This window comes from Procambarus clarkii, chromosome 17 (assembly GCF_040958095.1).
Source record: "Procambarus clarkii isolate CNS0578487 chromosome 17, FALCON_Pclarkii_2.0, whole genome shotgun sequence".
NCBI lineage: Eukaryota > Metazoa > Arthropoda > Malacostraca > Decapoda > Cambaridae > Procambarus > Procambarus clarkii.
In genome coordinates, this window is record NC_091166.1 from 44859914 (window position 1) to 44876891 (window position 16978).

The 16978-nt window shown below is 41.3% G+C and overlaps 3 non-coding genes across 3 annotated transcripts; 1 reads left to right on the forward strand and 2 right to left on the reverse strand.

Moving 5' to 3' along the window:
• Nucleotides 1–332: 332 nt before the first annotated feature.
• TRNAL-CAA (transfer RNA leucine (anticodon CAA)) lies at nucleotides 333–450 on the reverse strand. Its single transcript has 2 exons — nucleotides 413–450; nucleotides 333–377 (listed from the first exon to the last, which is right to left on the reverse strand). It is a non-coding gene; the product is annotated as a tRNA-Leu (tRNA).
• A 3932-nt stretch (nucleotides 451–4382) lies between these two features.
• On the forward strand, nucleotides 4383–4498 carry TRNAL-CAA (transfer RNA leucine (anticodon CAA)). Its single transcript has 2 exons — nucleotides 4383–4420; nucleotides 4454–4498. It is a non-coding gene; the product is annotated as a tRNA-Leu (tRNA).
• An 8482-nt stretch (nucleotides 4499–12980) lies between these two features.
• Nucleotides 12981–13098, reverse strand: TRNAL-CAA (transfer RNA leucine (anticodon CAA)). The gene is made up of 2 exons: nucleotides 13061–13098; nucleotides 12981–13025 (listed from the first exon to the last, which is right to left on the reverse strand). It is a non-coding gene; the product is annotated as a tRNA-Leu (tRNA).
• Between the last annotated feature and the right edge of the window lie 3880 nt (nucleotides 13099–16978).

The window sequence follows — 16978 nt, forward strand, 5'->3', positions numbered from 1 at the left end:
CGACCATCCTGGTGTGTTGCTCTTGGTCCCCGACTCACCATAGATGTAGAGTGCCTTGTATAGTGACTGTTGTGAGCCTCTTGTGGGATCACTCCTAATGTAAAAAAGATTATAGATATGTATATGTATTTGTGTACATGGATGCATATATATGTACATGTGTATGTAATATTAACAATTGTGTAACTAGCTTCACAAGAATTTATTTATTTAAGCAGAATAGGAAACTTTGCACAACTGTTTACTTGGAAGCAGAAATAAAATGGTTATACATCAATGATACATCTTGTTCTTTGCTGATAATTTGCTTAATAATCATCGGATATAAAGGTTGTCAGGAGTGGGATTCGAACCCACGCCCTCAGAGAGGACCAGAATGCCCATGTGAACCTTCTATGAGAAGGTAAGTTACCTTGAGTCTGGCGCCTTAGACCACTCGGCCACCCTGACTGTGGGTCAGGTGGTGGTATTCACTAAGCTGCTCCTCTCTTCATACAGTCAACAATTACCAGTAATTGTTACTGCTATATGCTGGATATTACAGGTTAATGTGGGTCATTATTAGACCAGCAAATATTTGTTTAGGGTCCCGGGAGTACAGTCGGATTCGTTCTCGACTCACAATCGATAATTCCGGGTTCGAATCCCGGGCGAGACAGAAATGGGTGGACAATTTTTTTTCACCTAATGCGTCTGTTCACCTAGCAGTGAGTAGGTACTCACGAGTTAGTTAGCTTGTTGTGGGGTTGCATCCTGGGCGGGGTCAGTAATTCGGCCTTGGGGGGGGGGCGACCTCAATAAAAGGCTAACTTGTATGAATACAATCTGGCTTCCTGTCCCCCAATACAGTGAATTATAACAATCAGTGTACGAAGACTTCGTCCAGCTCCTTGGAGGTGGGGTGAGTGCCCAAGATACAGCACGCATCTTCCCTCTGGATCGCGACATTGAGGCGCTGGAATAGGAAACTGGCTGCTCTTGAGTCTCTAGGTTGCCTAATGAGTTCCTTACCCACCTCCTTTAGGAACTTAAGTGCACATTTACCCCAGGCGCCCAGAGTCTCAGAGCCTATCGGCACGAACCAACAACAACGTTCTAGGTCCCTGTACTTGTTAGTTTTCTGGGTCTCCCTGAAGGTGGCCGCCCCGCCTCCCTCAGCTGCACTGTAAGGTAGATAGGTGTCAGCCAATGTAGATGCACACGTGTAGTCCCACACGACCTGTTTACCTTCCCTCCATGGCTGCAGGGTGACTCCATCTGGGCGTTTTTGGCTGTTGTCAGGCCTGCACAACTGAGGTTCCCTTTGTGCTGGGCACCCAGCTGAAGCCAAACTTCTCTTGATGATGTCATTGACTGCTTCATGTCTGGCAATCTTTCCCTGTGTCTTACGACAGATGAGACCATGGCTACCGTATTGGTCTGCCCGTGCATGGCCGCAAATACACCGGTGCTCGGTGGAGATAGGGGCGGCAAGGCGCAGAGCAACATCAACACTTAGGGCCCGATGGTCCAGGCGGGTGCCCAAGGCGGAATTAGGGGCTGCCAACAGGAAGTCCCCGGCATGGGGAGCTTGCACAGCTAGGAGACGCGTTCTGTCCTACCCAGAAGCTGCCTCCAGGAATGTTGTGGCGATGTTCTCCACTATGGGGCTATCCCATTTGGCCCGTTTGCCGTCGTTTGGAAAAGTTGGTCGAGAGTGAGAGTTGGCAAGAGTGTCCCACTGGCCTGTTCCGTCCGCGAATTTGGGATCATGAATCCCAGTGGTGGTCCTAAGGTATTCTGGTAGTATTTCATTCACTAAATCACTGGTAGAGGATAAGAACGCCGGCAATGCTAACTGTGTCGCCTTGCGAATACCTATACCCCCCGAGTCTAACTGGGAGCGTTGCTTGGTCCCATTGGTCATCTTGCTGGGAGAGGTTTAACACTTTCATGGCAATTGACCTAAGAAGTGAGTCATATTCTGTTAATTTTGGGCTATGGAAGGAGGGAACACACCTTAGGAAATAAGGTAAGCCTGGGCAAAGCCAGGCACCTTGTGAGAAGGCGCCGAAGTGTGTTACCCACCGCAATGTGTCTGACTCCACCACCCTTCTTCTTAAGGGCACACAGGGATGCTCCGAAGAAGGGTTTAATTGTGTCTGGGATCAACCCAGATGTGTCTCTCAGTCTGAGACCGAGAGACACTTCATTGCCTAATGCATTCAATTTGTTAACTACTCTGACACTGAAAACATTATTTCTAATGTCTCTGTGGCTCATTTGGGCACTAAGTTTCCACCTGTGTCGAATCATTGCTAGTTAGGCAGTGCTAGTTAGCGCGAATAACTGCCCCCCCCCCCTCCCCGGGATGCAAACCCACATCAAGCTGACTAACTCCTGGGTACCTACGTGCTACTAGGTGAACAGAAGCATCACGTGATAGAAAATGCGCCCAACCATTTCTGTCTCGTCCGTGAATCTAACCCGAAATTCTCGACTGTGTGTCGATAACGAATTCGACTGTACCACCAGGACGCTAAATTGGGAATTGAGGAAACGTTCTAGACGTATCTTATTAAGTGTCCATCCTAGCACTCACTGCTGTCTCCTACCTGCCCTGAGGGCCACACCTGCCCTGAGGGCCACACCTGCCCTGAGGGCCACACCTGCCCTGAGGGCCACACCTGCCCTGAGGGCCACACCCGGCCTGAGGGCCACACCCGGCCTGAGGGCCACACCTGCCCTGAGGGCCACACCTGCCCTGAGGGCCACACCTGCCCTGAGGGCCACACCCGGCCTGAGGGTCACACCCGGCCTGAGGGCCACACCTGCCCTGAGGGCCACACCTGGCCTGAGGGCCACACCTGCCCTGAGGGCCACACCCGGCCTGAGGGCCACACCTGCCCTGAGGGCCACACCCGGCCTGAGGGCCACACCCGGCCTGAGGGCCACACCTGCCCTGAGGGCCACACCCGGCCTGAGGGCCACACCTGCCCTGAGGGCCACACCCGGCCTGAGGGCCACACCTGCCCTGAGGGCCACACCTGCCCTGAAAGCCACACCCGCACTTCAAGACGTACTTTACAAAGGGATGATATCCTTTACCAAGGATATCATAGGATATCCTATGATATCCTTGGAGGGAGTCACCCATCAAGTTAACTAAATATTTTTTCATACACTCGCCTGTCACCGGCAACTTCAACTTTTACAGATATATCAACAAAATTTGAAGCTAATATGAACATAAGAATGACACAAATATAACTGTGCAACAGATCTACAGGCTAGAGAACAGCAACTAGTCAGCAGAGAAAGGAGAAAGACCCCAGCTGGATGTTTGCCATATATATATATATATATATATATATATATATATATATATATATATATATATATATATATATATATATATATATATATATCTATATATATATATATATATATATATATATATCGGCTCATTGAAACAACAAGGGACCCTAGAGCTGCCAGCTTTCTTTTCCAGCGCCTCAGCGTGGCGATACAGAGGGGAAATGCGCACTGCATCCAGGGTTCCTGCCCGCCATCTGAGGAGCTGGAGGAACTCGACAACCTATGATAACCATCTTTGTAACCCATATGTAACTCCTTTTTTGTAACAAAGTTCAAATAAAGCAAATATATATGTGTACATACAAAAGAATGGGGGTGGTAGGAGAAGATAATATTAGTGTTCAGTGAGAAACCACAAGGTCTCCTCTGAATACTTTTTATTTTCTTCTCCGAGGCTATGGGTCCCCACATTGGCACCAGAGGTGGTACCCTCTATATATATATATATATATATATATATATATATATATATATATATATATATATATATATATATATATATATATGAGAAGCAAAGAGCTAGATGGCTTACCGAAAAAAAACAGCCGGGTCAGAAATGTATTTATTTATTTAATTTATTTATTTATTTATATATATAAGAGTTCTTACATTCTTGTACAGCCATTAGCACGCGTAACGTTTCAGGCAAGTCCTTAATTCTAATTTTCCCCGGAATACGGCGAAAACGCCAAATCGTTTCACAACCAGGAACAAATTTTACTGTTGGGTAAACAGAGGCTACAGTTAGGGATTGACTCCCAGTAAATCCTCCCCGGCCAGGATACGAACCCAGGCGAGCGTCTTTGTGTCGAGAATTTGATGTAATAGCCACTGTATAGAACAGTGACTAACAGACATCGTAGGATTTCTAACGTTGAAAATGTGGAGCTTAAAACGCCCTCAACCAACTTATTTTTAATCAATGTTGATATATTTAAGAATATTAGTATCGCGGACGGAAGCTCGCTATAGCGCAAACTATTTTGTTATATTAATATTGTATCGTAACTGTATACACGTTAACAGTCAGGATGGCCGAGCGGTCTAAGGCGCCAGACTCAAGGTAACTTACCCTCTGATAGATGGGTTATGGGCATTCTGGTCCTCTCTGAGGGCGTGGGTTCGAATCCCACTCCTGACATGCTTTTTTTTTTCAACGAATAATATTTAAGCTATCAGTAAAGAGATGTTATCTGTCACATTTGCTTGTAATAATCAGCAGCTTTCTTAACTTTATCATTTAGTTAAGAGTTAAATACCTCATATGTATATATATATATATATATATATATATATATATATATATATAACCCCTTCTAGGTTTAAAAAAAAAAAAAAAAAATATATATATATATATATATATATATATATATATATATATATATATATATATATATATATATATATATATATATATTTATATATAAATATATATGTCTTACCCAGTAGCCAGAACAAACTTCTCGGCATACCATGCAAGACGAATTAAAAACGAAAGTAAACAAACTGATCGAAACTGTCAACGCGAAAATGTCTGGACTTTACCTATCAACAATCACTGGAGAAGACAAACCCGGCTATGCCTACGGAAACGTCAAAAGAAGCACAAACCTGGGAACCCAGTGAGGCCACTCATCAGCCAGATACCAACGCCCACGTACAAGCTGGCTAAGCGACTCAACTCGCTGTTGGCACCCTACGTACCGAGTGCGTTTAGCCTAAGGCCGCTGAAGGAATTCGTTGACCTGTTGAGAGGATCACGGGCCGTAGGTGTAAGGGCCTCCCTGGACGTGGAGTCACTGTTCACTAATGTGCCCGTGAACTATTGGAATGATGATGGACAGAGTGTATCGAGATCTGACTAGCACTCTTCTGGACATACCAGAGAGCATATTAAAAAAACAGCTTGAAGCTTGCATAAAAGAGGCACCCTTCTTAAGTCCTGACGGACACATTTATAAGCAAGTGGACGGCGTTGCCACGGGCTCCCCACTGGGGGTCTTGTTCGCGAACTTTTACATGGGTACTATTGAGCACAGAGTTCTGGTCGGGTTAGACCTTAAACCCGCCATCTACTGCAGGTGTGTCGACGACATATTTGTACAAGTCCAGGATACCAAACGACTGTTGCAGTTGAAGGAGCTTTCGATCAAAACTCAGTTTTAAACTTCACGTATGAGATGGAGAGTGGGGGGGGGGGTAAAAAGCCTTTCTTAGATGTAGCAGTCAAGGAAAGGAACGGCAGGTTTCATTATGCTGTATACACTAAGGAGACAAATATAGGGATGTGCCTTAATGCTGTCAACGGCTGCCCGGAGGGATACAAACGGAGTGTTGGGAATGTTTACGTCGACCGAGCTCTTACTCACAGCTCTGGGTGCAAGCAGGTGGATGAGGAGTTATGTAGAATAAGGCAGATTTTGTTCAACAATGGTTTCTCCAATGGTTATGTCGAAGACATCATAAAAAGGAAGGTGGTGAGGCGTGCAACAGGCGACGGTACAACTAATACCGTAATACCTGAACTTCCATTAAAATTGTTCTACAGAAACTTCTTCTCGACGGCCTACAGAGCAGAGGAAAGAGCTCTAAAAGAGATCAGTGAGAGGAACGTTACGCCAACTGACGTCAATCAAAAAATAAAATTAACTATATATTATAAGAGTAGGAAAACCGACAACCTGCTAATGAAGAATTCTCCCGACACCAAGAGAAATGCCTTGAAGGTGACCAACGCTGTTTACGCCATCACGTGCCCACTTGGGGATTGTCTGCCCCAACGAACTCAGTATATAGGCAAGACAACAACGTCTCTCCAGGCGTTTAAAAATGCATAAACAACAGGACTCCTTCAAGGAACATATAATCGCCACACATAAAATGCCTCCTTCAGCTCCTGCAGATGTCTGACATCAGGTACCTGTGTAAAAATGTCGTCAACATACCTGCAGTATATGGCCGGTTTCAAGTTCATGTCGACTAAGACCTTTTGTTCGATGGTTCCCATGTAGAAGTTCGCAAACAGGACACCTAGGGGAGAACCCATGGCGACCCCATCTACTTGCTTATACATGTGCCCATCCGGGCTCAAGAAGGGTGCCTTTTCAACAATGAAAAGAAATATAAGAAATATTGAGAAAATTCGTGTTAGAATTATTAATCTTACTTTTTCGGTCATATTTAATAATATATGTCAACAGGAAAGACTGCTACCAAAATATACTAATATATAAAGGTCTGTGTACAGTTTTATTTGGGCCTGAGGCTAAGAGTTGCGTTTCGTTAACTCTTGTTAACATTGTCAAAGGCAGAGTTGGAACGATTACAAATTAATGGTGACTGATGAGGATTAACCCTCCCAGGAGGTGGCACGGGCATGAGTAGCCCGTAACAGATAACAAATTGTTTTGCTGCTTGATATGTACCCGAGGGTGAGGAGGTGAAGGTGAGGAGGTGAAGGTGAAGAGGTGAAGGTGAGGAGGTGAAGGTGAAGCAACTCACTTATAGGTCCATAGGTTGATTTCCATCCTCAGACTACAGATAGTGGACAGATATTTCCACTATAGATATACCTATATAGATATAGATATATTTATATATGGGTATATCTATATCTATAGATATATCTATCTATATCTATAGATATAGATATAGTTCCTATAGGAACTATATTTCCTATATAGATATATAGTCAGGGTACCCGGCGGTGCCCGGGTATCTCGCTCTCTCTCTCTCTCCTCATCCATTCCCTCCTCTCCCCCCTTTTACACCACACTCACTCCTCCCTTCTTCCCCTCCCCTCACCGCTCTCCCATTTTCTCTTAGTCCCCTTTACTTCCCACCCTATTCCTCTTCCTATTTCCCTTCCTCCTCTTTCAGCCTTCCCTATCTTTTCCAACCTTCTCCCCTATTTTTGTCCTTTCCCCTTCTTCTTCTCCTCTCCCTACCTCCTTCCTATTACACAATCTCCCTATTCCACTTGCCTCCCTACATCCTCGTTTCCTCCTCCTTCCCGTCTCCATCCTTCCCCCTCTTCCTCATCTCCCTATCTTCTTACCCATCTTCCTCCTCTCCCTCTTCCCTTACCCGCTCTTTTCCCTCTCCTTCCCCCCTCCCTCTCTCTCTCTCTCTCTCTCTCCCTCCCTCTCTCTCTCTCTCTCTCTCTCTCTCTCTCTCTCTCTCTCCCACAATATAATTAATCTTACCACTATGATAACTATGATAACTTCTCACATAGTCGTCATCACAATCCATATATGATGGTTGCAATCTTCAAAGTTGTAGGCTTAAATGATAGGCTTAAAAGGTCTGATCGGTACAAACAGTTTCTGGTATGGCAAAAAAATATAATTATAATTATAATAATATTTCAGAGTCGAGTCGTATTATATTGTGAGATTTTTTTGTGGGGTGACGATGGCACAGTGTCACTTGGTATTCATTCCTTTGATGGCAACGTTCACCCACCTATGTTGGGCATGTACCCGTCAGGAATTACTATGAAGAAATGGATGAAACTAGCCCCCCCAAGCGTTTAGCCTCCAGCCTCGAACAGACATACAACACACACGCACAGACAAACACATTCTGTCTGTCAGATATTATGTCTCTCAGACATTTTATCTGAGATTGGGAAAAAACAGAGGATCCTCCTGGGAATCTTAATCTCACGATGAAAATTAAGCTGAGGATCCAGGCAAACATCTTGTATAAACATTCATTTATTAAAATTTTTCCTGTCGTTTTGAAAACATTTTTCACCATTAGATCGAAAAGAAAATATTTCAGTAATTAAGCAAAATTCCACATTATTGAATATCTTAGCTAAAGAAAGGTTGAAATAAAAAATAGTATGATTTAAGTTGAAACCCGGAAAAACAATATCTCAAATACTCTCCTAAATCAAAACCAAAAAAGCAAATATAACAACATTTCAATATGAAATTCACAATAGAGCAACAAAACTATAGGCAGGCCAGGTGGTCAAGGTGACTCTTGTCAACACAAGAGTGACTTGTCAACACAAGAGTCGGTGCCGAGTGCAAGATCTATCTACCCTAGAAGAAAATGAATATATCCTGGTTAGCATTATAAATGTATGGCCACGTCTGTGGTAGAAAACAATAATAATAATAATAATAATAGATAGAGAGGCTTGCAGGACACTTTACAGCTAAGTGACCAACCAGCAAAACTATTTTAGTCCTGAACAAAATTCAGAACTAAAGTCAACTCTCACTGTACAGCTTGAAACGAGCACATGTGCAGGTGTAAATTACCCCATTTATATACAAACAAAAATTACACCACAAAGAGTACCTGTTTAGCTAATTAATAACTACATGACCATAAAAAGCAAAATAAAAAAAATATGAGACTGAATACAAAACACTGCTCAAGACTCTTAAGAATATAATATAACAAATGACTAATCCACATTAACTCAAACTGTTGGAAAACACAGAGAGTAATAGAGAGACATAGACAACAGTACACCCCACTATATACATATTGAGAAGAACTGTCAATGAGAACCATCTTGCAATCATTTACAATTAGAAAGGGAGATTCATGAAATGAATGATCAACAGAGCCAAGGTTCTCACAGTTTAGAAAACGATGGTATGGTCGAGACCAATTCTGGCAGCTGGTCGAGGGTGACGGTCGAGTGAGACCAACTCTGGGAGCTGGTCGAGGGTGACGGTCGAGTGAGACCAACTCTGGCAGCTGGTCGAGGGTGACGGTCGAGTGAGACCAACTCTGGGAGCTGGTCGAGGGTGACGGTCGAGTGAGACCAACTCTGGGAGCTGGTCGAGGGTGACGGTCGAGTGAGACCAACTCTGGGAGCTGGTCGAGGGTGACGGTCGAGTGAGACCAACTCTGGGAGCTGGTCGAGGGTGACGGTCGAGTGAGACCAACTCTGGGAGCTGGTCGAGGGTGACGGTCGAGTGAGACCAACTCTGGGAGCTAGTCGAGGGTAGCGGTCGAGTGAGACCAACTCTGGGAGCTAGTCGAGGGTGACGGTCGAGTGAGACCAACTCTGGGAGCTGGTCGAGGGTGGCGGTCGAGTGAGACCAACTCTGGGAGCTGGTCGAGGGTGACGGTCGAGTCAGACCAATTCTGGGAGCTGGTCGAGGGTGACGGTCGAGTGAGACCAACTCTGGCAGCTGGTCGCTGGAGCCTCTGGGTTCCAGCGACCTCATCTAGAGGTTCGTAGTGGTTCATGAGTCACATGACCTACTACACCTGGAACATAGATGTATAGCGAGTCTGCACTGAACTGAATATATCAACCTATTGGTTCTAAACTCTTTTAAAATATATAACAAGTCGATATAAGGATAATATTTGCTGAAATAATTCGCTGAGTATATTTTTGTACCAAAAATTGAACTGAAAGAGAGAGGAAAGAATTTACTCTTCAAAATACCTTCTGCAAGGAATTCTGTATAACCTGATGAGGTTAAACGTTAATTGAACAACTCCATCTGGAACTTAATTTGAGAATCAAAGCAGTATAACGTCGACCGGAGAACAATCTCTGTTCACCAGAGTTCTTATTAAGTTCCTCCTAAACAAATCAGGAACATAGAAATGATAATTAAGGTTAAAATAAGAAGAAAAAGGTTGATTCAGAGAAGAAAGGAGGCCATTTTCGACAAGTAATTTTGCAGCAGATTGAATACTTTAACCAATTTGCATTCAGCCGTAAAATTTATACTGAAATTCTGAGAATTTTGATAACCTTTAAATATATCAACATGAGGGAGATCTTGGGAGAGCAAAAGAATGTCTTCGAGATGTCTTGAGTCAAACAATAGTTAGATGTCACGAGGGCAGTTCTCAAGCCAGCTATAACATACAAAAGTAAAACGCTGGTAAGAGAGCACTCAATGCTCTAATTATAATTAATTAATAAATTAATTAATTATTAAATTATTAATAATAATTAATTAATTATAATTAATTAATAAATTAATTAATTATTAAATTATTAATAATAATTAATTATAATTAATTAATTATTATTTATTATATAATAAATTACTAATAATATTTATTGTTTATAAAAAAAGAGCCAAATTCTGAGGTTATCTTGAGGTTATCTTGAGATGATTTCGGGGCTTAGGGTCCCCGCGGCCCGGTTCTCGACCAGGCCTCCTTTTAGTTAGACATCCCCCGGAAGCAGCCCGTAACAGCTGTCTAACTCCCTGGTACCTATTTACTGATAGGTGAACAGGTGCATCAGGATGACAGAAACTCTGCCCATTTGTTTCCGCCTTCACCGGGGATCGAACCTAGAACCTTAGGACTACGAATCCGAAGCGCTGTTCACTCAGCTCTCTGGCCATGAAAAATAATTATGAAAATATTCTAAATAATTATTTATTAAGATTGCAAAATGTATTAGGTTGAAGAAACAAGTCAATATAAAAATGAAATGTTTCCAACAAAGAGAAACTTGTAAATAAAGATTGAACAACGAAACAAACCATCAAATTTGGAATTTGTTAGTTTCTTTCTTACAAATTGAAATTGAAAATTGACAAATTTCAAATTTCAAATTTAAATTTGAAACTGGAACATCAAATTTAGGTCAGAAATATTTTTCTCAATATCCAAGAAATTGTTACGTTAAAGCCGAGAAAGTTAGATATTTCAATCATGGAATAAGAAACTTTTTTCCAAATTGTAATTGAATGTGTCAATGGCTGACAAAATTGGTCCAACTGGAATATCTGTCGGCTTCGTTCTCGACGCGCAATCGAGAATTCCGGATTCGAATCCCGGGACAGAAATGATTGAGGACATTTCCTTTCACCTAATGCAGCTGTTCACCTAGCAGTGAGTAGGTACTAAAGAGTAATCAGCTTGTTGTGGGGTTGCATCCTGGGTGGGGTCAATAATTTGACCCGGGGGGGGGGGGGGCTCGATAAAAGCCAAACGTGTATGCATACACTCTGGCTTCCTGTCCCCCGATACAATAAATTAATTATGTGTTTTATCTATCCCAAATAAACTTGCCGGAGCTGAACCGATAGTGAACACTTTAATGTAATCACAAACATGTATGAACAAATCCACAAGGGCCGTGATGAGGGTTCGAACCTACGTCCGAGATGATTAAGACGCGTCTTAATCGACTGTGCCACAACAGTCGCACAGTGAATGCATCACGCTGTTGTGATTTCTGTGTGTAATGAAGTAAGGAGGAAGAGGTAGAACAGCTTGTTGACGGAGCCCGGGTGTATGGGGGGGAAGTGTGTAAAACCCTGGTTTGTCTCGGAGAGACTGCAGGATCCGTGTGAGGGCAGTAGCACTCCCGGTTGCAATTCTCTTACCATGTCGTGGCGCAGTCAATTAAATCGCGTCTGGGATCCTCTTGGACGTAGGTTCGAACCCAAATCACAACCCTTGTGGATTTGTTCATTTAATGCATCCCGTTATTGTGATGTCTGAGTGTCACAAACGATTATCTTTCAATCCTCTTAAGGCTAACTAATATTCTTCACATTTTCAATGTAAAATAATCAATAGGCAATTTAATAAGTTTAGAGCAATCAACAAAGAGTCGTTCATCTTAACTACCATTATCTCGTCAAGGACAGCCACACCCATTATATTATTTCCTCTAGTTATACACACAGTCATCATTTTCAATGATTTTTAAGGCAAGAAATTTTTTCCAATTAAAAGGAGTAAGTCATATATATTTATTGAAATACTTGAGAGTAGTGTAAGTAAATGTAAAGACATTACCGATAATTGTACACAAGTTTAATAAATTGTAAAAACGTTCAAGGCCCAAAAATATTAACAAACTTTAAACATAGGCATTAAATTGTATCATTGGAGATTTCGAACTTGTAGATTGGGTTTAATGTATATTGAATACAATAAGCTTCCTTAGCTTTTAAGCTGTTTACTCAATGTTTGTTTGTGGGGTTATAGAGTGTCTGCCCCGTTACCTGTGACTTGTCTGTTACTTGTGACTTGTCTGTTACCTGTGTCTTGCCTGTTACCTGTGACTTGTCTGTTACCTGTGACTTGTCTGTTACTTGTGACTTGTCTGTTACTTGTGACTTGTCTGTTACTTGTGACTTGCTTGTTACCTGTGACTTGTCTGTTACCTGTGTCTTGTCTGTTACCTGTGACTTGTCTGTTACCTGTGACTTGTCTGTTGCCTGTGACTTGCCTGTTACCTGTGACTTGCCTGTTACCTGTGACTTGCCTGTTACCTGCTTCACTCTTATTTCTTAGAGACTTTAGAAAAGACTTAGAAGAGACTTAGAAGAAACTTAGAAGAGACTTAGAAGAGTCCAGAGGAGTTTAGAGAGAGTTAGGAACATGACATCTAAAAGTTCTTTATATTCTAAATTTCAGTTTTAAATATGTTATCCATATGTTGGATAAACCATATTTTAAATATGGATTATAAAGACAGTTGCTGCTGGATCTACTTGAACTGTTCAAATTATATAATTATATATTATATACGTCTATGATCTCCGTATTATTACGTTACTAAACTGGAAAAAAATTGATTATCTTGATAAACTAAAAAATCAGAATAATTACAGATGAAAACTACGTTTGACTTGACATCGTTGAATATAATAGGTTGTCAGGAGTGGGATTCGAACCCACGCCCTCAGAGAGGACCAGAATGCCCATATGAACCTCCTATCAGAAGGTAAGTTATCTTGAGTCTGGCGCCTTAGACCACTCGGCCATCCTGACTGTACACACCAATCTTACAATTACTTTACATTCCTTAAGTTTTATAACTTAAGTTTGGAACAACTTTAATAACATGTATACCAAACTTGATGTTCTACAACACTGCGAACAACAGCGTAATTGTTGGAGTAACCCCGTATGAACAGGGTTAGTTATCTGTTAAATGTATAGTTCAGTGATTTATTGAACAATCAACCACAGAAGGTGATTGCGGGGCTTAATTGGTTCTACACCGTCCATCTTGAGGCGTTCAGCTGTTCATGATTAGTTACGATGTTCTGCAGAAGAAAATGTTCTTCAGGAAACATAATTTTTTAATTTTATTTTACTGAAAAATCTTGTATGGCAAGTTCCATGTTATTCATTCTGTGTGTTGTTGAGCATAATACCTCTATATTATGCTGTCTGTTGTTCAGCATAATGTCTCTATGTTTTTATTGTTCAGCATAATGTCTCTATGCTATCTATTGTTCTGAATAATGTCTCTATGCTGTCTATTGTTCGGCATAATATGTCTCTATGCTGTCTATTGTTCAGTATAATATGTCTCTATGCTGTCCATTGTTCAGCATAATAGCTCTATGCTGCCTAATGTTCAACTTAAAATGGCTCTATGCTGTCTATTGTTCAGCATAATATGTCTCTATGCTGTCTATTGTTCAGCATAATACGCCTCTATGCTGTCTATTGTTCAACATAATACGCCTCTATGCTGTCTATTGTTCAGCATAATGTCTTTTAAGTTCATATATATTTGGTTTGAATTTTTACAATAATAATTTTTGGGGTTCACAAATCTATTGTTATTTTATGCTTTAGTTTTGTATCTATTTGACTGAAACACAAAATAATGATAAAATGCTTTGTTACAGGATCCTCAGCTTTATACTTTGCAACATCCTACCCAGCTTTATACTTTGCAACATCCTACCCAGCTTTATACTTTGCAACATCCTACCCAGCTTTATACTTTGCAACATCCTACCCAGCTTTATACTTTGCAACATCCTACCCAGCTTTATACTTTGCAACATCCTACCCAGCTTTATACTTTGCAACATCCTACCCAGCTTTATACTTTGCAACATCCTACCCAGCTTTATACTTTGCAACATCCTACCCAGCTTTATACTTTGCAACATCCTACCCAGCTTTATACTTTGCAACATCCTACCCAGCTTTATACTTTGCAACATCCTACCCAGCTTTATACTTTGCAACATCCTACCCAGCTTTATACTTTGCAACATCCTACCCAGCTTTATACTTTGCAACATCCTACCCAGCTTTATACTTTGCAACATCCTACCCAGCTTTATACTTTGCAACATCCTACCCAGCTTTATACTTTGCAACATCCTACCCAGCTTTATACTTTGCAACATCCTACCCAGCTTTATACTTTGCAACATCCTACCCAGCTTTATACTTTGCAACATCCTACCCAGCTTTATACTTTGCAACATCCTACCCAGCTTTATACTTTGCAACATCCTACCCAGCTTTATACTTTGTAACATCCTACCCAGCTTTATACTTTGCAACATCCTACCCAGCTTTATACTTTGCAACATCCTACCCAGCTTTATACTTTGCAACATCCTACCCAGCTTTATACTTTGCAACATCCTACCCAGCTTTATACTTTGTAACATCCTACCCAGCTTTATACTTTGCAACATCCTACCCAGCTTTATACTTTGTAACATCCTACCCAGCTTTATACTTTGTAACATCCTACCCAGCTTTATACTTTGCAACATCCTACCCAGCTTTATACTTTGCAACATCCTACCCAGCTTTATACTTTGCAACATCCTACCCAGTTTTATACTTTGCAACATCCTATCCAGTTTTATACTTTGCAACATCCTACCCAGCTTTATACTTTGCAACATCCTACCCAGCTTTATACTTTGCAACATCCTACCCAGCTTTATACTTTGCAACATCCTACCCAGCTTTATACTTTGCAACATCCTACCCAGCTTTATACTTTGCAACATCCTACCCAGCTTTATACTTTGCAACATCCTACCCAGCTTTATACCTTGCAACATCCTACCCAGCTTTATACTTTGCAACATCCTACCCAGCTTTATACTTTGCAACATCCTACCCAGCTTTATACTTTGCAACATCCTACCCAGCTTTATACTTTGCAACATCCTACCCAGATTTATACTTTGCAACATCCTACCCAGCTTTATACTTTGTAACATCCTACCCAGCTTTATACTTTGCAACATCCTACCCAGCTTTATACTTTGCAACATCCTACCCAGCTTTATACTTTGCAACATCCTACCCAGCTTTATACTTTGCAACATCCTACCCAGCTTTATACTTTGCAACATCCTACCCAGCTTTATACTTTGTAACATCCTACCCAGCTTTATACTTTGCAACATCCTACCCAGCTTTATACTTTGCAACATCCTACCCAGCTTTATACTTTGCAACATCCTACCCAGCTTTATACTTTGTAACATCCTACCCAGCTTTATACTTTGCAACATCCTACCCAGCTTTATACTTTGCAACATCCTACCCAGCTTTATACTTTGCAACATCCTACGCAGCTTTATACTTTGCAACATCCTACCCAGCTTTATACTTTGCAACATCCTACCCAGCTTTATACTTTGCAACATCCTACCCAGCTTTATACTTTGTAACATCCTACCCAGCTTTATACTTTGCAACATCCTACCCAGCTTTATACTTTGTGACATCCTACCCAGCTTTATACTTTGTAACATCCTACCCAGCTTTATACTTTGCAACATCCTACCCAGCTTTATACTTTGCAACATCCTACCCAGCTTTATACTTTGCAACATCCTACCCAGTTTTATACTTTGCAACATCCTATCCAGTTTTATACTTTGCAACATCCTACCCAGCTTTATACTTTGCAACATCCTACCCAGCTTTATACTTTGCAACATCCTACCCAGCTTTATACTTTGCAACATCCTACCCAGCTTTATACTTTGCAACATCCTACCCAGCTTTATACTTTGCAACATCCTACCCAGCTTTATACTTTGCAACATCCTACCCAGCTTTATACCTTGCAACATCCTACCCAGCTTTATACTTTGCAACATCCTACCCAGCTTTATACTTTGCAACATCCTACCCAGCTTTATACTTTGCAACATCCTACCCAGCTTTATACTTTGCAACATCCTACCCAGCTTTATACTTTGCAACATCCTACCCAGCTTTATACTTTGCAACATCCTACCCAGCTTTACACTTTGCAACATCCTACCCAGCTTTATACTTTGCAACATCCTACCCAGCTTTATACTTTGCAACATCCTACCCAGCTTTATACTTTGCAACATCCTACCCAGCTTTATACTTTGCAACATCCTACCCAGCTTTATACTTTGCAACATCCTACCCAGCTTTATACTTTGCAACATCCTACCCAGCTTTATACTTTGCAACATCCTACCCAGCTTTATACTTTGCAACATCCTATCCAGCTTTATACTTTGCAACATCCTACCCAGCTTTATACTTTGCAACATCCTACCCAGCTTTATACTTTGCAACATCCTACCCAGCTTTATATGTAACATCCTATATTAACATTCACATCAGGAAGCGTGAATGTTCCTTTATTATTGGAATAACCTTTAGACAGATGTCTAAAGGTTATTATTCAACTCTTGAAATTGAATAAAGGAAAGATTCACATATTCAATCGTCTGGGATTTTCATGTTAAATAATTTCTATCAATATGCTTGAAAACGTACAGAAAATAATCAGCCAATTATTCAAGCTTAATAGTTTTTATTCGAAAATGTAAGTGGATGACATTTACATATGAAATTGGCAAAATAAGTTATATGATGAAATTCT